The sequence below is a fragment of the Falco naumanni genome, chromosome Z (assembly GCF_017639655.2).
Source record: "Falco naumanni isolate bFalNau1 chromosome Z, bFalNau1.pat, whole genome shotgun sequence".
NCBI lineage: Eukaryota > Metazoa > Chordata > Aves > Falconiformes > Falconidae > Falco > Falco naumanni.
The window spans coordinates 52,294,431-52,322,417 of NC_054080.1; the positions used below are offsets into that span (position 1 = coordinate 52,294,431).

Sequence of the window (27,987 nt, forward strand, 5' to 3'; positions counted from 1 at the left end):
TTAATTAGGAAAATGTGCTTGACGGGAGGGAGGTGGAAGCTGGAAAAGAAAGAATTGTTGTCAACAACCCATGTGGTTCCCAAGAAAGCTGAGTGAAAGTGTGTGAAAGACAGGTGGTAAAACACTGCATAAATGGTGGCATGTGTGGTTGCTGACAACCCAGTAAGTGAGGAAGAGCAAAGGTATCTGACTGAAAACTCCAGGAGTCACACACTATGCTATCATGTCTCAGGAAAGGCACAAGCAGGCTGCGGGTTGCCTTTCCTGGTGCTTTATAGTCACTTTTCTAGTGCTTACAGGGCACCTGAGTAAGGTGTCGCTCAAAAAGGTCAAGAAATTTCCTACCTAGGTATTCCTGCTGACAACAGGTAGACTGGGAGAATTGTGCTTTATCACTTAAGAGTCAGTGGGGAGATCTGCAAAACAATGTCCTCTTTGTTTTATAACAGCAAGCTTTGTCTTCCATATGTCTTACAGACACTCCAGAGATTCAGATTTGTGTATTGTGGTCCCTAAAGCCCAGTTAAGATGAAGCAGGGACACCACCAAAATAAAACAACAGGAGGTGTCTTTTGCAAATTGCTGTCACCCTGAAAAACTGTCTTCAGGTTTCTCTGTGGCATTCAGACAAGAGATGAGGCAAGCTGAAAGCAAGCAGCGGTCAGTCTGAAAGAAGGCTAATGTTTCAAGCCAGAATGATTTCTAGAGAGAAGTAGTATATGTATGCTTTATTGTCAGGCTCCTAAACTAGGTGATGTGGGGAAATAAATCTGAATTTCAGCTGGAAAATCTTCCTTCTCCATCTGTATAATTACTGTCTCCCTCCTTGCTTTTTCCAGACCTGTAATTACTACTTTAGCAGATAGAACCTGTAACTGGAGTTAAGGCAACTACGCTAAGCAGATGTCTTTGCATTAGCGGTTAAATCAAGCAGGGCAGATCTGAACAAGGTTTGTAAAGCATAAACTTACCTGGTAGACAAACCAACTAGAAGTAACATACCCCTTACTGTCTTCTCAGTGAAAGTTCCCAGCAGTCATGCTGCAAACATCCCCTGGAACTACTTTTATGGAAAAATTACTGACAAACTATCCAAATGCTTTATGGAATGATCAGGCTGGTGGGTGGCATCAGGACTCCCTGGCCTTCAGGAGGCCAAAGCAAGTGCCCATTTTGAACCCAAATGTACATTTTTTTAAGCCAAAATGTAGTTTTGATATGAATCCATTTACACCAATTAAAGGTGTAAGTTCATGAACTTTATGGAGAAACTTGTTCAAATACCTCAATAGAATATAAAGGAAATCCTTACTAAATACTTGTATTTATCTGGGACAAATAGGATTTAAAACTGCCAGAAAAGTCTTACAGAAGTTAGAAGTCTTACAGAAAAGGTAAGGACTGTCTGCTGTTCCAGGCAACGTGATGGTATTGAGGAATTTATTTCAGTTTTGATAGAGGCTTCAGCTATCATCCTGAGGAAGTCATACAGTTAAATATAGGCACAGCTGCCAGTTGAGTTTATTCTGATGGCTTGACTTTGCTGAGATTTATGTGCCACAATGCTGTCCAGCTGTGACTTGATTGTTCTAGGAGATTTGGAAAGGCACTCCCAACAGGAAATGCAAGTAAACTGGAGACCACATTGACAAGGTACACATTTCCAAAAAAATGAATTTCTTAGGGTTGAAATGTTGCTTCTGAAGAGATATCCATCATACTAATTTTTCAGTGTAGTTATTCTCAATTTAATGTGTTCTTGTGGCGCAGTTTCTGCTTTAGTCTCCTCCAAAAGGTGTCCAGTTTGGGTGATTCACTACATGAAGTGAGTTAGTTTGGTCAATATCATACTTCAGCAGTAAACTCCTGATCCAGACTGAAGTGCTAATGCAGGAAAACCCAGACAAAAATATATACACTTGCAATAAAGTTTTGGCAATACACAGTAGTTTTTAGCACTCAAAATTGTTGATAGTTTTGGAAACCATTTTAACCAACAGATTTGTTATTACGATGTCTGTGCCTTGATAAAGAGAGATAGTGTTCACCTGAGGTCTGAGTCTAACTTGTTTCACATGAAGCACATAATGAGTGTGTTTGCGTGTAAGAGGCTGTGTGCGAATAGGGAGGAACTGAGCTGTGGCTTATGTAAAGGTTGTGCATTTTTAAATAGAACAGAATTTGATGAGATTGAAGTATGTGCTTTAGTCCTCAACACAGATGTTTCCATGTTTTATGGATATTAAAAAAATATTTTTTTTTTCTTTGCACATGTTTTAGGGAGGAAATATTAGGTGGTATTTAGGAAACGCCACTGAAATAAACATCTCTACAACATGTAGAGTCTCTCTCCAAGTTACTACTTGGCCACTGCAATTTGATAAACCAGTCCTCAGCTTAATGTATTAAGCCACTATGTTGAATCATAAAGAGCACCTGGGACATGGCATTCCTGGCTTTTTGCCAAAGATTAATCACCCTCTCTTTGAACTGGACCTAGGACCTATACTTATTACCAATTACACTGAATCTGTCAAGAATTCTAACTTATTTAAAGGACTGTACAGGGAATGAGGTTCACATACAAGATTGTAATGCAGAGCTGCTGAGGTGTGCTTGCCTGTCTTTTGTATCCAGGAAAGCTGCAATGCTAAAGAGAGGAGCAATGGGGAAATCAGCAAAGCATGAATTTTATTTAGAGCTTTGTGGGTTGAAATAATACTGTGTGCTTTAGCCAGAATGTCAGAGATGGTGAAGGAATGAGCAAGAGGGTTCAGACAGATTAAGTGGGCAGCGCTGTTTTGCCCACAGCGGGTATAGGTAGTGCAGATGTCAGTGCTGCCAAAGTCTGAAACTGCGTTTCCCTGAGAGGGACCAGTGCCATGCAACTCTTGGGTGAGAGGACTTTCCAAGCGCTGTGCTCCAGCCTGCCCTTGCCATGCACTGGGTTTCGCATCCTGCTCAGACAATGGGCTTTGTGCTCTGATGCAGGGCAGCGTTTCACAGATGGTAGCTGCAGATACACGGGACAAGGGCCAGTGGGCTGTGCTAGGTTAACACAAATTGTGGCTTTCCAACCCTTCCCTTAGTTTCTGTGCTTTTCAACAGCTGCTGAACATGGCAGCAAGAGTTTTTCAAGGGCTGTTAGCTCTGTGTGTCACTTTGCCCTCATTAGCTGTAAAGGTATTACTGAGACACTGCTGGAACCGTTTAGGGAAGATCTAGTGAAGTGGAACAATCTTCATTAGATTGCTGCCTCTGAGATCAGTACCTTCTGATGTTGCATCTTATGCTTCATTTGTTTAATGGAGACATCACAGGAAGAGGGTATATTTTCTGTTTTCCTCTCCACTGTTTTTCTGTGAGTCGTCACAAAACCACAGGTTACTCCTTGTGTTTTCACTTCAGTATTTCTAAGGTAGTAAGATGCAAATCCTGAATTAGGTTTTTGACTCAGAGGTGTGAGGGATATATAAATATATGTAAAGTTATATATAAATATATATACTATGTAATAGTGTATAGTTGTGGTGGGTTGACCCTGGCTGGACACCAGGTGCCCACCAAAGCTGCTCTATCAGTCCCCTCCTCAGCTGGACAGGGGAGAGAAAATACAACGAAATGTGCGTGGGTTGGGATAAGGACAGGGACACCACTCAGCAATTACCATCACGGGCAAGACAGACTCGACTTGGGGAAATTAATTTCATTTATTACCAATCAAATCAGAGTAGTGTAATGAGAAATAAAATCCAAACTTAAAAGCAGCTCCCCCCCACCCCTCCCTTCTTCCCAGGCTTAACTTCATTCCCAGCCCCTCTACCTCCTCCCCACCAGCAGCACAAGGCAGACAGGGAAGGGGGTTACAGTCAGTTCATCACACGCTGCCTCTGCCACTTCTCCTTCCTCCTCAGGGGAGGCTCCTCACACTCTTGCCCCGCTCCAGCATGGGGTCCTTCCCATGGGAGACAGTTCTCCATGAACTTCTCTAACATGAGTCCTTCCCACAGGCTCCAGCGTGGGTCCCTTCCACAGGGCGCGGCCCTTCAGGCACAGACTGCTCCAGCATGGGTCCCTCGTGGGTCACCAAGTCCTGCCAGCCACCTGCTCCAGCGTGGGCTCCTCTATCCATGGATCCACAGGTCCTGCCAGGAGCTTGGTCCAGCATGGGCTTCCCATGGGGTCACAGCCTCCTTCGGGCACCCACTTGCTCTCATGTGGGGTCGTTCACGGGCTGCAGGTGGAGACCTGCTGCACCATGGACCTCCATGGGCTGCAGGGGCCCAGCCTGCCTCACCATGGTCTTCACCACGGGCTGCAGGGGCATCTCTGCTCTGGCACCTGGAGCACCCCCTGCCCCTCTCCTGCACTGACCTGGGTGTCTGCAGTTGTTGCTCTCACATGTTCTCACTCCCCTCTTCCGCCGCCATTTGTTGTGCAGGTTTTTTTCCTCTTCTTAAATGGATTGTCCCAGAGGTGCTGCCACGGTCACTGGTGGGCTCAGCTTTGGCCACTGTCGGGTCCGTCTTGGAGCCAGCTGGCATTGACTCCATTGGACATGGGGGAAGCTTCTAGCAGCTTCTCACAGAAGCCACCCCTGTACACCCACCTCACCAAATGCTTCCCACACAAACCGAATACAATAATGTTTATTTATAATACATATAGTATCCAGTGTATATTTAGTGTACATGTGGTATATATATGTACTATATTTACAGTATAGTATACTGCTGTGTAAATACAGTATATAATAGTATGTACACTACATGTATATATAAAAGCATGTATAGTATATATATTATTTTATATGTGTGTGTGGGTTTTTTAATTGTATTTAATTGTATTTGCCCTCGTGGATGCTGTTGGATGCAATATACAGAAACGTGGAGCCATATAAAGCAAATTGCAATGTCTCGTTGTCTCTTGAGCACAAAATGGCTGTTAGCTCTCACAGTGCTTTAAAGTCAGATGGTCCTCACACACTTAATTGTTACAAACCTCCAAATAATTTCTCCTAATTCCAAGCCCCTCAAAGTGTTTGCTTTCAGGAGCTCTCTTAATGTTCACTGCCATACATACATATTTGCATGTTATTAAAGCTTTTCTCCTTTTTGTCTTATTACATCATTACTGTTTACTGCATGCAAGAGAGTTCCATTTAAACACAATGTGAAAACTCAAAAGTTATAATGATAATTTCAAACATATTCTATATACTTCTTCCTTTAGGGGAATGAAGAGGGACAGATAACGGTCTCCACTTGCCAGGGAAAACGTGTGGACCGCTTGCTTCTGTTCAAAAGGCATTACACCTTGGATCGGAGAAACAGGACTGGTCTGACCCATCAGCTGATGCACATTTGCCATCAGCAGTGTTGGTTTTTGGTGTCACCAGAGATCCCATCCTGTGGTGCTCTGCATCGCAGGGCACAACAGGTCAAAGGCAGGTCACATGGCAGTGGTGCTGACCGCAGGGCTGCATCAAGTGCAGTAGGACAGATGAGGAGCAGCATGCACTGTCACGGGCTTGCCACCTGGCAGGGCAGCTCCTTCAGAGAGGCAATGGAAGCAGAGGCATGGGACACAGAAAGGCACCATGCAGTGACTGCTGGCATTCTGAAAATAAGCAGTGATCTGTGAGTAAAGTTAAAAAGAAGGTGCTGATGTTGGTTATGGTGATCTGAGGTCCCAGGACCCGCTCCCCTTGTCCCCTCAAAAAACAACAGTGACCACAAAACACATCTCGTGGACAAGGGAGGACTTGCCACTTGTCACACTTGATGTGCAGGGAGATGTCGACAGAAGCAGATCCTTTCCACATGGCTCCACATTCTCCACTGGAGAATACAGATGATAAAATTAGTTCAGCCAAAGAGACCAAAGAAACAGCAAAACTATTTTAGCTCTAGAAACTATTAGAGTATATTGTTTTCCTGAGAGATTTTTGTTGTGTATATATAAATACATATTTTGTGTGTGTGTGTTTATATACATGTATAAAAGGATGTTTTAAAGGAGGAATTTTATTCAAAATGGCACTTTCTTAACTTAGAAGAGCTCTGACTCACAGGAGCCTAAATATTTAATTATCTGTACGTGCGCTGAGATTACCAAATGTCTCTGTGCAAAAATATGGGAAAAATCAGGTAGGCTGCTTACAGGTCAATTAGCCACCTACACTAGTTAACCAAATTGCTTCCTTAGATCTTACCCCTCACCTCACCCACCCTTCAGCCCGTTTAGTTTATGAACCTCAGTCCTTTCAGGATCCAAAATCTTGAATAATTTTGTCTGGGTAGGCATGCAATACTTTTCTTTCAGGAACCCGTTGTTTCCCAGCACTGTAAGGAAAAGGGCTGACCCTAAGCTGTTTACCAACAGCACTACTGGAGTACTTACCAGGGGACAGCTCACAGCTGCCTTAAAGACAAAGGATATCATGTCCTGCTCTACACAAAGTACTGAAATTTTCTTTGGGCTGGCGCCTTATATACTGTGATACTGCTTGTGTTGCTTACTAATTGCATCACTAATGTTAAGGAGAGAATTACTAAGCTATATAAATTGCTTAGCAAATCTAAACTACATAAGCTACTGTAAGATGTTCAGTGTAGGAATGGGATGCAGTTCTTCCCCCTTAATAGTAAATTAATAGTAAATAGGACTGGAAAGGACTGTAATACGAGAAGCAATGTGATTCAATAAAGCATTCAAGTGGGAAAACATAAAACTTTGTTACAACATACTGGATCTGATGAAGATTTGACAAGGGAAGCTGTATTTGGTCTTGAGAATATCATCACAAGAAAAGTGCCAAAATACTCAAGGAATCTTGAAGCACAGTTTAAAAATTGCTGGTCATATCTAGGGTTCTCAAAAACTTTGGGTCAGCTCCTGACAAACTGAGATGGGATTTGGTTTTGATATGGCTGGCATAGAAAATGAATCACAGATACAGGCTAAAAAATCCATTGTAAGTGTTCTTAAGCTTGAATCCTGTGACCTTATGCTTCAAGTAAGTACGCAAATGTGAGTGGTGGTGGGATCTCTAATCTTTCTGTTTCTTTGGGAATTTTCCATATGTTGTACTTTACCAGTGTGGCCAAGCTGTTAGCCTAAGAGGCAGTTGCAATTTGTCAGGACCTCAAGGTTGGGAGGGAGGTGGTGGGAAATGACTGTCAGGAAAGCATTTGAAACGTGTCATCCAAACATTTCTCTTTGTCAGCTTGCAGCCTTAGGCTTAAAATGGGATTATCCATGTAGCTTGCAGAGATGCCTCAAACCTGTCAGAGGCCTTCTGAAAGACGGAACCCCTGCCCTTGTTCTAGGTCCTTCAGCTCTGGAATATACGAAAGCACTTACTACTCTGCACACACTTGATTGGGAATTCCCAGGCTGAGCAGAATAAATCCTGACTGCTCTCAGCCTGATTGCGATACTCTGGCTGGGTTTAGAAGAGGCAGCATTTCAGCTGGGAAGCCTGCTGCTTAGTGTCAGAACTGCAGAATCTCAGCAAGAGGAAAATAAAACCTCTTCAGCTGAGACACTCCAAAGAAATAGGAAGTTGTGCCAGTATTTTTCCCATATCCACCCTGAAGATGTAACATACAGAGCCAGGTAAATAGTAGTCCTCAGATAAGTTGCATTTACAATTGCCATGTGATGGTGACTTGGCTATGGTTGCTGAGAACAGTAATGATCTATTTAGTATAGTATCTGTGATGGGTTAATAATTGAAACTCACAGCTGCTGTTGCAAGGACACATTGTTCAGCCCTTTATTCATATCTGGATCTTTGACTGCTACCTGGATCCTAATCAGTTTGATTAACTGTGCCCTGGTATCTCTTCAGTTAAAAAGGACAGTAATTACACATGCCAGGGAACAGAGGAAAGTCAAGACAGTGGAACAGACTGGGATAGGCCCATGGTACCTTGTTTCAACTAAAGAACAAAAAGTAGCTCTTTCAAGTTGGTTCCTGAAATAAAAAAGGATGCAGTTTGTTTGTTCAAGGTGGAATTACAGATATGCCTGTTGCAGAGAAGTAGAATAACCAATGGGATTGTATAACGAATTCCCCTGTTAGTCTCTGCATGAAGGAATCTTAATTTGTGCTAAAATAATAGGTAATTTGTGTCCAGCACTGTAGAGGTGATGAGGTTTTTTTCTATCTAAGAAGTTATTTCATGCAGGAGGGAATCTTACAGACCATGTATAATAATATCTTGATCTCTGCCCTTGTTTGTTGGAGGTTATATAACTTTGCACAGATAATTATTTTGCTGCATTGATGAAAACTATTGAGCTGTTATTTAATGCTTAGCTACTGCACTGTGCTTTTGAAAAGGAGGTCATAGAAGGATTTGCTCTGTCCCTCTCCCACACTCATGAAACTGAGTATAACTTTGTCTTGAGTCTGTTCTCCTTTTCTCAACTGAAGGTCTCAGTGCTTTGGCAATTTCTAGCTTAAGTCCAAACTAAAGAAGTTTCTATCCTCTGAATCATGGAAAAATGTACCTATCTGCTAAAAATCAGTGATAAAAAGGTACAGGTGGAACTGAGCTGCTTAAACACAACTATTCAGTGTAATTTAAGGTGCTTTATCTGAGACATCTCCACTGGGGCAGAAGAGACAATCCAACCCAAGAAAATCAATTTTCTGGGTTTATTTTGTCCAAGGCTTTGCTGTGCCTCCCACTGAAGAATCTGAAAGTCTTGTGAAGAGGAAACCATTGATGCTTCCTACTCATTTCCTTAGAGGCAGAATCATCCTGAAATTTACCTTGTGAACGCATCTGTTTCTAACTACATTTCAGAGCAGCATCACTGGCAGGGAAAGGAAACCATGCCTGTCATTTCACAGGCAGTCTGCACATGCACTCAGTCTGATGGTTTTGGTGTGTAGGATTTGAATGTTTGTTTATGCAAGTCTTCTTAGTTAATACTAAAACAGCACAGGGATCAATAGCCAAAAGATAGCAGCTCCCACCTAGGATCGTACTAAATGGGGGGCCCATTATCTACATGATAACGATTTTAGATTGTTGTCTATGCCCAGCCTGCTTTCCTTGTACAGATTTAGGGATGGAGCAATTTTGAATTCAATTGATTTCCCATTAATTTCAAGGTTAATAAGATGCCTAAATAAACCCATGAGATTGTGGAAATTTATCTCAAATTCATGGAAGCACTTTAGCTTCACTGAACTCTATTCACACATTTAGGTTTACACAGGTATGCCTTGCTGAGTTCATTGCTCTTAAATCTTAACTTTAGCAGGTAACTGATTTTCTTCTCTTCTCTTGGCTTATTTAAGTAGGTCTCTTGTGAGTCTTTTTACAGAATAGAACATTAAATGCATGAAAAGGGACAGTGTAAGCAATAAAATAATAAGAAAAGAAGATTAGGAATCAGGAAGTTGAGAGAGTCAAATGAGTCAGCAGAAAAAAACTACAGCCACTCCTACCTGTAATCATTTTGACTGTGTATTGTTCCTGCAGATCTGAACTCTCTAAAACAGACAGCTCATTGAACTTTTAATGCAGTCTTGGTTGCCAGGTAAAGTAAATAATAACATTGTGTTATGCAAAAAACTTTTGCCTTTTGTCTGGGGCGTACATTTTACAGTTCCTAAAACCTGAATTCAAGCCCTGGGGTCACTCTTCTGTCTGAGTAAGAGCAGTGTGCAGTCTGGCCTGGTTTCTGTCAATTCATATTCACTCACCAAGGGATTCTCTGGTTACTCCCGGGTCTGACTTCCCCTGAGCTAGTGAAGAAAATTCCGGATAGGATTTCTGGAAGCAAACATCTGGGTATGCATCTACTGACACTCACAAGAAAAGTGTGCCGTGTTCTGGGGATAGGTGCCTATTCCAGAGGAGGACTGATCCCTGGCTCACAGTAACCCTTGCTGCTGAGGTGGGATCCCTAGTAGATGAGGGTCTAGCTCTGATCCCACCTAGTTGCACAACCCTGTCTCAGAGAAGTAAGAGCACTAAGAGGGTGCAAGGATGAGCAGAAAAAATATCTACTGAGAGATAAGGTTGGTAACATTACAGACAGAGAGAGGGTGGTTGGAACAGGATCATCAGCTGTGCGAGGATGCCAGAGGGAAAGCACCTACATGAGAACTGTAAGGTCTAACAAAAGAAAGCAGAGAGGGTCACTCTAAGGACTGCTTGGTGTGACTAAGTCATCAGTGTAAAACCTGTGGATGGAGCTGGTGGAAGAGGCAGCTCAGCAGCACTGAGGATCAAGTCTAGGGAGCTCCAGGCACTGGCTCTTTTCCCCTACCCATGTCACTAATGCTTGCCTCACCAGCAAAGGATGTTTGAGTGCCTTATCAGGGTGGCAAGAAGACCTGAATCCTACCTCTCTTGTGTGTGTCAACTGAGAAACAGCTGTTTCATATTTTTTTAGTTGTGTTTGTCTTGCCTGCAGGGTCTTTTCATAGGGCTATGAAGGCCCAACCAGAGTCACCCAGAAGAAGGTTGTTTTAAAAGGTAATTATCAGCTTGAATAAAGATTTCATTTTTTTTTAAGGAATTGTTACTTACTTGCAAAATTTTGCCAGACTTGAATACACTGAATGTCTGAACTGTGTGACTGCTGAAAACACATTGCTTGAAGCAAGCTTGTAATACATGAGTTCAGGGCGGAAACAACAGTAGACATATTGGGTCAGCAAAAATGTGTTAATAGGCAGATTTCTGTAACGAGTCAGGTGGCAATAACTGCCATTTTTACTTAAAAATTGTTCTATGGAAATAGGCTACCCCCTCTTTTTCTCTACCCCCAGCCCCTCCCCGCCCCCCTGTCCCCCTTCTTTTTTCTCTCTTTTGGTTATTTAATTCTTCAGATTTATCTCCTTCTTGTTAGTACTTTACCAGTTATTATCAAAGTCTTCCCGGCTTCATGTATTAAAAGCAGCTGGTGCGACTCTGGCAGTCCCTCATGGTATTTTTGAAACCTGGTGATTTGCGGCTATAAAAAACATTTTTTTCCCTTTTGTACTGCTTGATTTTTTTCCATCACTTAATTTGTAACTGTTCTCTAATGATGCATTTATGTTACCTGTGACAAACATATTATGTTCATACAGACTCATGAGTTCAGACTGTTGCACCAAGAAAGGTTTCACGTTTGGATTTAACAGGTAGGAACTCATGGATTAATTCTGGTACATGCTTCGCAGAATTCAACATGACATATTCAAAATGCTGCATGTTTAACCTTTTTCATTCTTACAGGCTGAGGTAGAAGAAAACAAGAGCTGTTGGTCTTGGGTTTGGATTCTGGACGTTAAAGAACAACTTAGTGAGATGACTCTTAATGTGGAACCATAGTCTGCTCATGTAAATGTTCAGCTCCAGAACTTTCAATCTAACTTGAGCAGCCTGCCCATTCTGAGAAGCAGTTTCCCGCTGCTGTGTGAAAACAAAATGTCGATTAACATGATGTATTGCCAAACACAGTTTCAATGACGGCCGTAACTCAGATCATTTTGAATTCAGTGGCACACTTACGCTCTCAAAACATGACCTGTGTTACTATTATAAGACAGATGGGAGCACTCAGAAAATTCTGTGTACACCCAGGCCTTTGCATATTAACTTTTATTTCCCAGGGAACGGGGAGGTATTCAGCATTAAAGCACTCCTGATATTCTTGAAAGTGATTTCTACTAGGTAATTATTTCACTGACATTGCTTTTCTTCGAGACTTGTGGCATTGTCCTACAGCATGTGTTATGCAGTGTTTGTTCATACTGTTGTGGTAGGTTAATTGCTGTGGTGATTGTTCATTTTAGTGTAGGTTGCATGGATTTTTCAAGCAATCAGTGTGGTTTCCCTATTGTATTTGTATTATTTGACTCCTTGCATGGTCCATTTAAAACATTCTATTACATTAACTGCCTTTTTTCTTTCCTGTCCACAGCACAGATCACTTTCAGAATTAATAGTAAATTCTCCCCAACATTCAATTCGATGTCAAACTGCCACTCAGCTCCACCAGGTATTTTTTGAATAATGAAAATCTCATAAAATGTTGATTTATGCCTATTTCATGTGCATAAACAAACACAAATATCTATATATGCCTGTCTACACCTATGTATTTGCCTCTCTTTGAACTAATTACTCATGTTGTATTTCATTATTAAAGAAACAAATGACATCTGAGGGACACGACATGGATCTTTTTCTTCTGTTTAGGATTGGGATTTTTTTTTCAGGAAAAAGGGTTCTCATTTGACTTTAAATTTTCTGGTAGCTTGTATCTATTAAGAAATCGCATTTTCCTTCTTTGGTTCAGTCACATATCACAGGTTAGAACAAGAAAAGGTTTTTCTCTTCTAGTGAATTGGGCCAACGAAGTTATTGCTGGAATCTACCAGTCTGTAGGTATTCAGAACTTGATGGAAGTACTTTTTCCATGGTTTACAGTCAAATGGTTTGATCACCTGTGTAGCACGGTGATACCGGCATGTGAACGTGCACATGCAATACAAGGACAATACTGTTCTTCTAGGAAATTAATTTATTTCCTGCAGGTACTACACTCGATGGATTTTGAAAGGAAGATTTGTTAAGTAAGTGTCAAACAAAAAAAAAAAACCCTAACCCAAACCAAAATAAAAGTCATCTTTCACATGAAACAAGCACTTTTCAAAGAATCAAGCATGTTACTAGTGGCTGTTGTATGTTACTTTAAGGCTACCACATGAATTATATTTGACAAATTAATTACGGAGGGCTATACACACCAATTTGTATCAGTGGTATGAAATATTCATTTCATTGTAGCTTCTGTTTAACTGAACATAGTATTTCCTTCTCAAAGCTACTTTAGGGTCTTCCTTGTGTCTAGGTGTATGAATAATGCTCCGTTTTCTTGGTTTACAATTAATTGAGGCAAACAGCTTTTCTTGTCTCCTACTAAACCAGTGCAAATGATCCCCATTGAAAGCATCAGTTAAACTGTCAGAAAATTCAAGGGACATTGATTTGTTATTGTATATCAGTTACCTTCCATGCTGAGGTTACAGACAGAACACCATTGATCTGTTTAGTTAAAATGAAGTTGCAATGCATGATGCATTCCTGTTTATTTGATTTTTTAATTTGTCTGGAATATTTTTAGCTGACCTCTATGCATTCCACTGTCACTTTTTTAGAAATTTCCTAAAGTATATAAATGGCAGTGACCAAGTTTGAATTAAAATACCTGTAATAGAAAAGCAGGTAGAATATATTACAACATAGGCATAAACAAATAAATCAATCTTCTTAAATTACTGTAGCTGTATTGACTAGTCCATGCGCCCCAGTATGTCCCAGGAATTCCTCTTTGGTTTGTTTGGTTTTTTGTTTTTTTTTTTTTTTGGTTTTTTTTTTTGTTTTTTTTTTTTTTTTTTTTTAAAAAGTATCTGTATTCCTACAAGGAATGTTAAAAAACTGGACCTGTAAATGTACTAGTAAATTAGAAAAAATGTCAATTTATTGTAAATCCATAGCAGAAAGTTGTCACTGCAGATTACAGCCAGGATGGATTTGAGCTGTGCCTCTTTCACCCTTCCTACTTGCTGGACATTTCACTTATACTCCCTATGGCTGAGCAGGTGCAGTAAGATACCTGCATACTGAAGTAAGTCTTCCTCTTCCCCTCTGCCCCCTCCCCACTGTGCACCCCACCCCCAAAACAAAAAGATAACCCAATGAAAATATTTGGGTGGACAAAGTTTGAAGTTTGTGATGAAACACATTAACTCAATCTGTTTTCTGGGCTGGGCTGTTGAGAAGATGATGCTCGAGACTCTAGGTTTGGGGAGCTTTCTCCTGATTAGGTCGAATATGGCAAAGACTCAGTCCAGAACATGCAGTATGTATGTGGGGCTTTGCACTGTGGTAGAAAAATGTGCCACCCATGCTTGGACTATCTCTCAACATATTGCATTTTGCAGTACAGTTTTGGGTGTCTGTGTGTTGCCCTCAGCATTTGGGAGCCAGACTCAAAGCTTGAGGCACAAGAAGAATGTAGTCCGAACTACTTTCTGTGCTGGCCTTGCCTGCATCCTGTTGATGTGTGTTATTAGTGTGGGGCCACTGAATGATTTGAAACCCAGCTAGCTGATGAGATCTCGTTTGTTATCCTTCCTCTTTCACACAGGACAATTTGAGTAAATGAGATATCAGAGTTCAGGAGTCAGAAGAGATCTCAGGAAAGTGAGTTCAGTTTCTTCCCAGTGCTGATGCAAAACATGCTTTTTTCTTTGCCCTTCCCTGCTGTTTGGCTTGCTGCTAGTCTCGTGCTTGAAGGATGTGTTTGTATTCCCCTCATTAGGCACAGCCTGAGAGGTGTCTTTTCTGGCCTTTCCCGTTCCTTGGAAAAATGTCCAAATATCACATACTGCAGTGCTGTCTTTCTGATCCTGCAGTGGCCCTGGAAAACCGATAGCAGAAAACACTGCACATGCTTAATTTTGCATTTTACTGATAACAAGCAGGTGATGTTAATTCTGGTAAGCTGCAAATGTTTGCCCTTCCTACTGTGAGAATCATTCCTTATGGAAACAGAAAAACTCGAACCTTCTTGCCTTGAGCTGGAATTGTATTTACCCAAAGGTATTTGAAAACATTTTTCTCCTCAGTTACTAAGTCATGGCCTGACTCATGATTACTGAGCAAAATTGCTGAAGAATTACCAGACTGGACTATGGTAAAAATCATGGCATGGCTGGTCATCTCAGGTGGTATTCCAAGCAAATATTCTTCTCCAGTATTGGATGTAGCAATAAGATGATGCTATCAGTGACAGTGCTCTGCAATTTATCACTACCTCCTGGTGGCAGGGAATAGATGCTGGCCGGACAACTCCCGCAAGCCTCTCCAGAGTTTAGGAGATGCTGGCAAATGCTAACTTTTGGTAAATAAAAAAAACGATTAAGGTAAGAAATATCAGGTACCTTGTGTTTGGCCTGTATCTGATGATGTTACCCTCCAAAACTTTGAAAATTTCTGACAGAATGCTGTGTAGCTGTGTTCATCTTGTATATTCATGCTTAATAACTTGGGTAGGCTAAAGTGCATTTAAAAGTAGAGAGAAAAGAATATTAGACAACTTCATTCTGAGGGAAGAAAAACAGTTCTGGGTTCTCCCTGTTCCTACAAGTGTAGTACAAAATGAAGCTTTTTTCATTGTGAAGAGACAGCCAAACTGTTGCATAAAGTTAACCAGCAGTGACCATGGTGTACTTTTTTATTAGGACTTGTAAAACTTGTACCTACACATAGGCTCAGTTGACCAGTGATGGGGTTTTTGTGCCCTAACTGTTCAGTATAGATTCAGTATGTATTTTATTTGAGAAGGGTGCCAAATACATGTGAGATGGTAAAGGTGGGTTGTTAAACAGCAGGCGTGGAACATCCTACCAGCACTACCTAATATGGAGTGGCATTTTGTTTTTTCTATTTTGTTTCTTATTTTACTGCCAGCTGTCTAGCTATTGCTTCCTTAGTGTGTTTGTCTGGGCAAATCCAGACTGGAGTTGCCATGGTATTGTCATGTAAGGACTTAATCCAGTACATCTTGTGTGTGGAGTAATGCTCATCTGTATTAATGGTCCTGCTGGCAACACTGGTATTAGTCACGTGAACAAATCTTAAAAGAACAGATCCAGCCTTATTCTGGTAAAACTGGTGATGTAGCTAAAATCTCGCTGGGAGACCAGATTTCCCACCTAATGTCAACTATGAGGTGGTGGGAGGAGGGAGAAATGGTGTGAGCAACCTGTCACTGTCTGGCAGTTCTCAAAACTGGTTATGACCTTCATTCCTCTGCCATCCTGAAGATAAATATTCTGTTCTTAGACCATTTTACTGGAAGGGGTTCGATAAATGTCAGTAGTTAAAAGTGACAAGTCTATGATAAAAGCAGTAATGTGATACTGGATCATCTCTGAGGAAGTCCCTTTCTCTGTCCCTCCGGCATCCATCTACCTGGTCTGGATGTGATGTATTCATCCAAAGCAAATTAATACTTTCTCCTTTGTTAAAATTGAGAGGATTGGAGGCCTAGCTTGTCCAGATTACTACTTATTTGGAAGATTTGCTCTGTTTGCTAATATGTGGGGTCACAGACTGGTAAAGTACATGCATGAAAGCAGCCCTTCACTGCGGAACATACTTGGCTCATTCTTGTCAGTGAGCCAGCCCGTGTGTGAACTCGCCACACAGATGGTGGCTCATGGGGAGGCACTCCCCAGAGTCTCCCAGAAAAGCAGGGACACAGCTTCCACACTTATCACAAGGACATCAGTCTCTCTTCAGGCATCTGGCTTTCTGTAGCCCAGCCTCCTGAGACAATGACACAGTCCCTTCAGCATCTGTTTTAAAGCAAAAAAAGCCCTTGTGTAGGAGCTTACAAAAGAATGCAGAAATTTTTGAGCCAAGAGCTGAGATCACCATGTGTATTCAAAACAACAACAGAAAATGGCCATCTCTAGGGGCAATGGTGACTCAAGTGGCGTAGTGGGAATCAGCTGGAACCACCTTTTGGCTGCAAATTTGCAGCAGCCTCTAGATGTCTTAATGCCTGGGTTCTAATCTATGGATAATGATTTTAGGCAGCTACTAATGGGTAACACACACAGAAATAAAGTAGCCAGGCTGTGAAAGTCCACCTTGCTTTGAGAGAGTATCTGCCAGAACTTTTACTGTGCTCTGGACTTGACTGTCAGTGAAAACACAATTTCTTAACCCCTTCTATTCTTTGAGTTTTAAGGAATGAGCTGTTCTATTTGGTTAGTTCCTGCTTATACATACTAATGCTCATCTGTTCTCCTTTCTTTAATTTAAGCTACTATTGGTGTTTCTGAGAATTTGTTTGGGAGAAAATAGAATCCTTTGGTACACTGGATTCATAAGAAAACTTTGAAAAATCAAAAGTCATGACATCATGTATCACAAGGAAGATAAAAGGCAAAAAAGGGCAGTAGGTAGAGAAACAAATACACTGGTCGGTGGTCATGATGTTGCCATTATACACAGGGTAGTCTCCTACAAATGTGCAAGTGAAATAAGAACACACATTTCCAAGTCAGTAAGACTTTCTTTCTTTCCTCTTTCAGAAGTTCTTGCTAAGAAAGGGACATCCATAGGCAAAAAGATTGTTAGTTTCAAAATATTTCCATAAGGAGTAAAAAAGATTTGTTTCTTACTACCTATAACCAAAGGGATGTATTGAACAGATGATGGGCTTAGGCTTAAGTCACTGGGCTAACTCTCAGAAACACTTCTGAGATCTGAGTTCTTAGGCTTCCTGTGTGTTCTTGGATACACAGTTGCTGAATTTCATACCACTTTTAGTTTTCATGTTAAATTGAAAGATGAGGATTGCTGCTACACTTCAGCACTGTGGAAAGAGAGCTATAAATATTTATGGATATCAAGGATACATGTTTACCTTGGTGTCTCCTGTGTTCCTCTGCTCCCGAGCTCTGCTTTGCATGACGTGACAGCCATGACATGACAGCCTTGGCCTTGCAAATGGAGTTAGGTCGTTTTACAATCTGGGCATACCAAATCGCTGAGAATATTGAGAATAGCCTTGCAAAAAGCCTTCATAGATCAGATACTGTGATCTCAGAGATTCTCTGAGACAATTCTGTAAGTGGCTTGTCATCGTGGAAGTGGCCATAGTCATGATCTGTCTCAGTCTTCTTCCAAAATGGGTTGAAGAGACTGTTATGCTGCACTTCCCTGAATCAGTACATCTCCTGCAACCTTCAGTTGGCAAGGCGCAACTGTGCATGTCCTTGTTAGATGCAAAAGGGCTCTGCTTGAGTAGTTTCATCTCCCTTCTGTATGATTCATATATACAGGTTGAAAAATCTCATTGGGTGTACTGTATGAGGGAGAGATCTGTCATTTTCATTCTTGCTTTCAAGAATGCAGGATGTCACCAATGGTAAACACTGTAATGGGAAGTTTATATCCACATGGAGTGCAGCAGTACAGACTCTCCCACTCCCAGTGCTCTTCACAGAATACAGAAAAGGAGCACCTACTGGTTTTTTGGTGTTTGCCAGGAGATACTAGTGCCAGCAAGTGACTTCAGTGGAAAAATGCACTGGAAGATGTGTGCAACATATCTGTTAACACAACATGCCAGACCCTTTTGATTCAACATGTGCTAGCATAAGCATGAGAAAATCAACAATTTTAATGTGAGGAGAGAAAAGGGCAAATAAGCCCACAGATTTTTACACTAAAAGCAGATGTTGGGAATAATCTGCAAATCAAAGGGGGCAATTTTTCTCAAGCAGAAAATAACTCATTGGAAGGCAGCATTGTCTGTGATACGTTCACACAACTTTGGACACAGAAATTTTTTATTCCTTTAAGCTGTACAGACCAAGTAAGGACAATAAAAGACAAGTGTTTGTGTCATCTTCTTAATTTAGAGTGTGTAGTGAAGGGGCGTGTTTATGTGTGAAATACACACATGGGACCCTGCAAGGCTGCCTGCATGTTAGAGCAGATGCAGGATTTAAATGGAAAACTCATTAATTTTTTCAATATGGCTATTTTGGAAAATGGTCACAATAGCTTAACAATGCTTAAAAATGAGACTGAACGGACCTTTTACTGCTCTGAGCTATTCCATTCCACAGTGTCTTTCTCTTCTGCCTTTTTATTCACATGGAGTACAAGCTCATGAAAGTACTTGGATCTTGCTGATCCAAGGCTATTTAAGTATCATTATATCAAAAAAATCCATTGGATACTAATCTGAAAATATTCTTAAGGGATATATACACACATACCTTTCTATATATCTGTAGATAGGCAGACAGACCATGTGTATCAGACAATGCAGTCTGCTGAGTCATTTAAATACAGCTTAAATGCTTGTGAGTCAGGGGTAGATCCAAAAGTAAATCCATGGAAGTGAATACAGAAAATCCAGATTTTTGGTGGGATAACTCAAATGCAAGAAATTTTCATGCCAACTATATTGCAACAGCAGTTGTTTGTAAATTTATTTGATCTTAATGAACCTTTTGACTAATTCTGACTTGATAATTTTAAACAAAACCTGAAAAAAGCCAGTGAAGGTTAGCAAGAGGCACTGCAGGAAGATTTAGCGGCTCTTGTTAGCATAAATATGTCTTCGTGAAAAAAGGAAGCATTTTTCAGAACAGGTTGTGCTCAGGAAAACAGACTGTTGAGATATGGAAAAGAGAAGGATATATGGATTGGACTGAAAAGTAAATCTTAAGAGCAGTGGTACACAGGATGGGTAAACAAATACAATCAAGGTAAATGTTTGGTTGGAATTCCTCATATGACCTTGCTTGTTTCGTTTTTCTTTTAATTTCATGTTGGTTTTTGAAGTCCACTTTAGACTTTTTCAGATATACTACAGAAAGCTGACATATATTCCACAAAACGATCTGATGTTACCCAAACTCATACCTTCACTTGTAAACATTCACAAAAAACACTTCTTTTGGAAGTATAGTACTGAATATTGTGCTTTTATGGCAGCCTTTACTAATTGTGCATCAGGTTAGTTGTTACTGTAACCAAAGTATCAAGGGAGTGGAACTGAAATGAATAATGGAGAGCAAAACATGGGAGGGATGTTTAAGTAACATGAAATGAAAGGAAAACCAGCTAATTTTTAAAAAAATTCTTTCAGTGAAGTTAGAGGTGCTCCATTAAAACCAGATTTGCTACTTCATTAGAATCAGGTCAGGTCCTAATCAGTTTGCCGATAGAGTCCAATTAATCTCTAACATCATCTATGAAAGAAACGCAATGCAGTTGTGTATGCTAGGGACTGTCAGCAATTTAATCAACTCTAACTATTTCCTTTTCTCTTACACAAAGAAAAATTACAGTGCATCTGATATGTAAAGGAAAGGTGTGTTTTGAGTTTTGGGTTGTTGTATACTCTTACGTAAAACTTAGAACAGAGGAGGTTTTCAGTCTTGAAAAACTGTTTAGACCCCCAGCTCTGGCATTCCTATTCTACTAACCACTGAAGCAAATACTTTAAAACAGCAATAGTCTGTTGAATTTATAGGACGGTGGGATGGCTACTTTTAAGTCTTTGCTGAATAGGACTTTTAATTAGATCAGTGTTGAGGACAGTTTGTTTCCATCATAAATATAATGAGCACACTTGGGCTCCATGGGACAAAAGCTCTCTTACGTCTTTTGATCATAGTGTGGCAAATGATGCTTTGGGGAAGACACATGCATGGGTCAAGTGAGAATGCAAATGGATGAAGTGGTTGAAATGCACTACATCTTCCCACAAGCGAAAGAATGGGAAGGTGACTGAGTGGGGTGAGGGCCCCACAAAATGGCCAGCAGAAAAACTACTGGCACAGGCTGGCTGTTGATGTGCATTCCTCCAACAAGCTGCATGACGGGGTGTGGATGGATGTTTTTTCTCCATGCTGCGTGTTCTGCCACCAGATCAATGGCATGCCCACCACAAGGAGGTTTTTGAGGTTTTGTTCTTGTTTTTTTCTTTTTCTCTGAAGCTGATCTGAATGCCATTCAGTACTCCATCCTGCTCATTTCAACGGATCTGCTTGGCACCATAACCTGCTCTGAGCTGAGAAACCAACACCATAGAATTTTTCCTATTTGCTTTTATAGATCCTTTCTATCACTCCATGATTTTTTCAAGATGTCTGATAGATAAAAGTATGCTTCTAGGGTTGCCTGGCCTGAGTTCTAAAAATATTTGGAAAGGATTACAAGACACTAAACAGTCTCCATTACTTAGAACATGCTAAGGATTTTCTTGAGGTTTATGAGGTTTTAAAGCTTTTAAATTTTATATTTTGCTAGTGCCTTTCTGCCTAGAAACATACAGTTCAGTGACTGCAATAGTAGGAAGATCTGTTGCCTCACTTTTTTAAAAAATAACAATTGACCACGAAACATTAGAACAGCAATATTACAGAGTGATACAGAATGAGCAACTTTCAGGTTTTTATTATGTAATTTCAGAAAAGTTCACATATACCGACTTCCTCGATACTATTGCATTTTATATAGGGTTTTTTGCACATTAATGGCACAAAATATACTGTTGTGTGCATTTTTCTTCTCAAAGACTAATAATAGAAGCAGCTTCTTACACTTTTGAAAAGTTAAATAGCACATGTGGGAATACAAAGATCTGTGAAAGACTGAAGTGTATTAATTAGCTGCATAGGAGTACCTTGTTAGCATAAGTCCAAAAATTTTTGTGTTCACTGCATCAGAGATGAAGGTTTAACAAACAAAACCTGCTTGTGCAGCATATTCTCACTATCTTTAGTTTTATACTTTCCTCTAGTTTTGTTTTTTAAGCCAGATTGATTTACATATCTTTTTCTGTTTAAAACAATTTTTCTGTAAATTTAAGTCAGGTGTAACTGAAACCTAGTTATTCTTAATAGTTTTATAATGACACCTGTACCAGAGTAAGGCAAGCATGCCAGGACAAACCTAAAAGTGCAGAAATAAATATAAAGTGAAAATAAACTCAAATGGAAATAGTCTGCTTGCAGTAAAATGGCAGAATTTAACTTCAGTGTGGCTTTACTGGGCAAAATGATAACAGATCACCTGACTAGTTTTTAAAAATCCATCATAGCCAGGTACTGCACGTTCTTTGGTGATCAGTTGGGTAGCAAAGCATACAAGCAAAAGTTGGCTTAAACACTGTCTTCTCCATTAGATAGATCTATTTCAAACTAGGCAAAATGACATCATTGATAATGAAATTGTTCAAACAGAAGAACAGGAAAAATTGTTTTCCCAGAGATATTTACACCAGATGAACTATTTTGACTGCAAGGCAACTACTGCAGGACTCCATCTCATCTTCCTTTTTCTCATTATGGCATGCCAAAATCCAAGCTAATTCTTGATTGTGCACAGATTTCATTGCCCTAGCTACTTGCAGCTGTTGATTGTGACTGTAAGGCTCTGAGGATGCTGGCTACAGCCAATGTGTTTGTTGTGTGGCCACTGAGCAGTGGCTCCTCAGGCTCCCATCTCACTCAGAGCACCCCAGTGATAAGACAGCTACCAAATAACCTCCTGTGTACTTTTGACAGACATCTCAATCTGAAGATGTTTCTTAGTGCCTCATTTTTGTTTGTCTTGTCACTACAGCATCAGGGAATTATATTTTTACAGTTCTATTATGTACTGTCTTTTCTCACTGATGGCCTTGTGTCCTGATGACCTTGAGCTTGTAAATTTTTGGTTGCAGACTAGCATAATAGAACATAGAGACCTGTTTCATTGAAAATAATGGAATATTTTTCTGACGTTAAAAAAAAAATATTATTTGGTTTAAAAAAAAAAAGAAAAAAGCATATCTGTATGGGAGAGAAAGGCAGAATAGAGAAATGTACTTGGAGTTGCATCTTAGGTCAGCTGTCGTCATCTCAGGCACGACATTTGTAGAGGCATTTCTTGCCAGGAATTAAAAAAATATCAGGTTTTAAAATATTTTTAAGCAGATCAGATGGCTAGTCTTCAAATTATCCCTTTTCTAAAATATCAGTTAGCAGATTGGGCTTGCAGGTATGATATTTTACTATTAACAAGTTAAAAAGTTCCTGGCTAGGCAGTGTCCTGTGTGCTAGGTGGGGGAGTTGTGGTGATATTACCATCACAGGTTTATAAACTCTCTGTTACTGCAAATCTATGGCAAAAGAGAATCCCGTTATGCTACAAGCCTGCCCTGTATAAAAGCCCAGATGACAGAAAAACACCCCCCCCTCCAGCTACTCTAGTAAGCACATTTGTTTACACATAAAAATACAAACAAGCTACTGAAATACATTGAAAGAAGAATGGACATTTAAGTGCTAGTCTGCAGACTGTAGGATCAGAGCAAAAGGAAAATTGGATAGATGAACTAAACTAAATTAACAACTTCAAAGCTTTCTGCAGGATTCAATTAAAAACTTTGTATGTGAAATACACACTTAAAATCAATACAAATTTCATGCTGCAAGGATAAAAGTGCTATGGGGGCATCTAATTTCTTCTGGCCTTTCCCAAAAATGCTCTGCTGTGTGGGCGAGGAGCTATGAGAGAAAAGAACATGTGCTCCAGCTGGAAGTGAGGGGGCTGCATAAAGAGCAAGGCTGTTTTACTACTGGTATTTCAGTTGCATTATTGTAAGAAGCACAATGCAGCTTTGCACATGGAGACATGTTGACAAGCCCAGAAATTACCACACATAAATCTGAATCAGGTTCTCTTCTAATACAGAACAGTAGTCTCTTATTTTCTTCCTTTATGTATGCATGCACATTGTATGATGATGGAGACGATACAGCCAGGAATTTAATGTCAGTTTTTAGTATATCAGCACAGAAGCACTGAAACGTACCTGTAATTTCATACAAAACCCATGGAAATAAGCAAAACTGGAAGGTTTGGCCTGTATATTAGAAACGATTTCACTGCTGTTAAGCATAGAGTGCATGCCACACATTAGCTAGTTTACTCTATTATTTAATTCCTGTAACAGAGCCAAGCCACTAAAAACATACTGCTGGCCTTGCAAATTAAAAAGAAGCAATTCAAGTGACAAGCTGCTGATGCAGTGCTGCTGTGGGAAGACATGATCTCGGTGTTTTAATATATCTGTAATTCAAGTTTTGTTAACAGGCTAGCTGCGAAGTTATTGTCAATGTGTTATGATTAAATCTGGAGCTACTGTTAGCTCTGTATTTCACACTTCATTGTAGCAGCTCTTCCACAAGTAGAAAACTAGAGTAAGACTGAATGTTGTATTCAGTCTTGTGACTTTATGGTCATTTTTTACATATTTTAATAAAAATGTTAGGTACAAACCTTTCATGGTAATTTCGGCTTCGTGAACTACTTACAAATGAAAAAGCTAATGTTCTTAGGTGTTAACAGCAGGTCTGTAGCGTGGTCTCTAGAGTACAAGCTGTCCTTTTCCAGCAAACCTCTTGACTCGGATAGAGAGTGGCACATCCCGTGCTGAGCTTACCTTTGGGTTCAGAACATAACATGCTGTAAGGACCGTACTGTAACATCCCCATGGGAATATCTTCCCAGCCTGCAGAGGAGTAGAGGGCAAAACCCAGCTTCACAGTTTGTAGTGGGTTAATGCCATACACAAGACAGCCTGGTACTCTGCAAGGGGAAAACTTAGGAATGCTGTGGCAGAATGGAGTGAACCCACAGCGGCTTCTGCCTTTTAGGTTAAAGACGTTTCTCCAGGGAAAGTTTGCCAGGGTTCAGTTCCCACTGGTGAATATGAGCAATCTGTATGAAGATCTTCCTATGCATGAGACTGATTTCCATGTCAAATGAAGCCAGAATTATTAGCATGTGGTTAATAGCTCTTCTTTTTTTCATAAATACTAATGTTGATTTACTGGGAGAAGCAGAATGGCAGAAAAGCATTATTTCCCCCTGTTTTTCCCATAGATTACCCCTGAGTAAAGCCTGGTATTTAATAAATATGCAATGTATTTTCCAGCCTGATTAGACTGTGCAGTGATGTAAGAGCTTTTCAATGTTTTTGAATGTTATTTCCTTATAACCTTCATCTCCCTTTGTGAGTGCATCAGGGACTTCTTTTAAAAAATAATAGAAGTTTGAAAATAATGATCATTCACAGCCATGTGGTGGAACCCTTGAATGAAGAGGAATTTGAGAAGAGTTGGGGCCGGTATTTGGCATAGGTTGCAGGAGCAGTAGGAAATGTCAAGACACCCAAAGGCATGGTTTAAAGCACCCCACCCCCAACCCCTCCCACACCCCCACCCCAAATAGTAAAAATCTTATGTAATATAAAATTGTATCTATTTTCTGCCACTGACAATTGGGCTCAGGAGCTAGACCCAGGATGAATGGATGGATCATCCTGTTACAGCTGTGAGTGGACTGTCTTTTTCTGTATGATGAACTACAGAACTGGGGCTTATGAAGTACACTCAGCTTTTTGGCAAAATGAAATAGGAACTTTGAGACTTCGTTCCTAGTGTTTCCATCTTACTGTTTTGGGCTGACAGCCAAGATAGTGACAGCACTTATACATTGTGTAGCTTGTTCTGTGAAGCACTAAGTTGCATCCTTTCTCTCTTTTTTTAATATCTCATGATCTCTGAGCAAGGCACATAACATCTCTTAAACATACGTCTTTGGCAAAGAAGAGAAATACACAGTGTCTCTCCTCATTGACTAAGAAACATTGAGGCAAAGTGAATAATTCATTCCGCACTGACTGCAAGTGAAGATAAACACCTGTACATCACACACACCCAAACCACCAAACCACCCTGATGGAAACCTCCCTTCTTCTGTGACTTGAGCAGGATTGTTACCAGGAGGACGGCAGCAACAGAATATGGTGAAATATACTCCAACAACCTTTCTGCTTCCTAGCCTTCCTTTTACATCTATGTCATAACAAAAGGCAGGAAACACGGGGATTTTCTTTGCATTGGTTGCCATTAGAGAAATAACCTTATTTTCCCTGAAGTGGCTAGGCCATCTGCTTGACCTGCCAGGATGTTGCAGAGATTTCTAATGGTAGCTGTCTCCCTACAAATGGTGCGCGAACCTACCAGATGAAGAAAGTGTTCTGTAAAGATGGTAAAATTATTTTAAGCTATTGACTATGCTATGTTACTAAACACCTGTGTGATCTGTGGGCCTGCAGATGACAGCACTCATTATTGGCAGCAACATCAGCAGGTTGAGAGGGAACTGGAGTCCTGGGTTTAGCCCAGGGTATGAAATGCAGTCTCTTGTTTGAGATGCTTCTGCCACTGGCACCTTCTGCTTGTCTTCATCCTCTTTGACTGCTAATGCTTTCCACATCTGTTCAGATGCTTGCTCTCGCCCAGCTCTTTTGCTCCTCTGAACTTTTTTAAAGCTGCTGTTTCTGCCTCTTCTTTGATCCCTGTATGTTACTGGGGAACACAGTAACGAAACAGATAATTTTAACCAGTGATTCGATGCAGATGAACTGATTAGAGGGTCCACTTTCAGCTGTCAGAGCTGGCCTGGGTATTTACTGAAGTTTCAAGCATTCTGTCCTCTAACCTAGAAAACAGTGGTGTTCTTCCTGTTTTAAACGTTACCAGACAAAGACACCCATATTTTATTAATGTATGAGAAAGTGTCCATCAAGTGTGAGGATTTTTCATTTTCAGTTCTTCCAGATGTTAGAACAGAACTGACCTGAATAAAGGTGTTTTGTTAACAGTAGGGGTATTTCTTGCTCTGTCATCAGCATTGTGTTACTATACCACTGTTTTGGAGGGATATTTCCCTTTCGAGTAGGAACTGTCAAACTACTTCAAAAAGGAAAGGAAAATTGCAACTGCTGGCTGAGAAATTGTACAGAAGTTATGCTTTGGATGTAGTATAGATTGGCAAAGCAGAACCAGGTTTACCTAAGAAGGGCTTTATGCTGTCAGTAGTCAGAAAAACATTAGTATTACTACTTTAAACTCCATTTAAAGCTGGTTTGTGTATTTCCAAATTACAAAGGAATTTTCAAGGGCCATGAAAATATGAATTTTGGTCTTGCCAATTAAACATCAGTACATATTCTTCAAAGATGGCACATCAGCATCTTCCTGGAAAGGGAGGGAGAAAGGCTGGGGGAGGCTAAAAAGTGACATGGGACCCCGTGGAGCCTTTCACAAGGTTCTGAGGACTGGGAAAAGTCAGTAAGAATTTTGTGGGTTGTGGGGTGGGAAGTGTTTAGGAGCTCTCCTGGGAAAGGAAAAGGGATGTGTGGTGGGTTGACCCTGGCTGGACACCAGGTGCCCGCCAAAGCTGCTCTATCCGTCCCCTCCTCAGCTGGACAGGGGAGAGAAAATACAACGAAATGCGCGTGGGTTGGGATAAGGACAGGGACACCACTCAGCAATTACCATCACGGGCAAGACAGACTCGACTTGGGGAAATTAATTTCATTTATTACCAATCAAATCAGAGTAGTGTAATGAGAAATAAAATCCAAACTTAAAAGCAGCTCCCCCCCACCCCTCCCTTCTTCCCAGGCTTAACTTCATTCCCAGCCCCTCTACCTCCTCCCCACCAGCAGCACAAGGCAGACAGGGAAGGGGGTTACAGTCAGTTCATCACACGCTGCCTCTGCCACTTCTCCTTCCTCCTCAGGGGAGGCTCCTCACACTCTTGCCCCGCTCCAGCATGGGGTCCTTCCCATGGGAGACAGTTCTCCATGAACTTCTCTAACATGAGTCCTTCCCACAGGCTCCAGCGTGGGTCCCTTCCACAGGGCGCGGCCCTTCAGGCACAGACTGCTCCAGCATGGGTCCCTCGTGGGTCACCAAGTCCTGCCAGCCACCTGCTCCAGCATGGGCTCCTGTATCCATGGATCCACAGGTCCTGCCAGGAGTTTGGTCCAGCATGGGCTTCCCATGGGGTCACAGCCTCCTTCGGGCACCCACCTGCTCTCATGTGGGGTCGTTCACGGGCTGCAGGTGGAGACCTGCTGCACCATGGACCTCCATGGGCTGCAGGGGCACAGCCTGCCTCACCATGGTCTTCACCATGGGCTGCAGGGGCATCTCTGCTCTGGCACCTGGAGCACGCCCTGCCCCTCTCCTGCACTGACCTGGGTGTCTGCAGTTGTTGCTCTCACATGTTCTCACTCCCCTCTTCCGCCGCCATTTGTTGTGCAGGTTTTTTTCCTCTTCTTAAATGGATTGTCCCAGAGGCGCTGCCACGGTCACTGGTGGGCTCAGCTTTGGCCAGTGTCGGGTCCGTCTTGGAGCCAGCTGGCATTGACTCCATTGGACATGGGGGAAGCTTCTAGCAGCTTCTCACAGAAGCCACCCCTGTAGCCCCCCCACTACCAAAACCTTGCCACACAAATTGAATATGAGGTGACAGCTCCTTCTTTCTTTCACCACCCCCAGTAAGACTGATTTGGCTT

At 41.1% G+C, this 27,987-nt stretch overlaps 1 long non-coding RNA gene across 1 annotated transcript; it reads left to right on the forward strand.

Moving 5' to 3' along the window:
- The first annotated feature begins 23,628 nt into the window (after positions 1-23,628).
- Positions 23,629-27,839, forward strand: LOC121081001. The gene is made up of 3 exons (XR_005825559.1): positions 23,629-23,640; positions 26,284-26,288; positions 27,734-27,839. It is a non-coding gene; the product is annotated as an uncharacterized LOC121081001 (long non-coding RNA).
- The last annotated feature ends 148 nt before the right edge of the window (positions 27,840-27,987 follow it).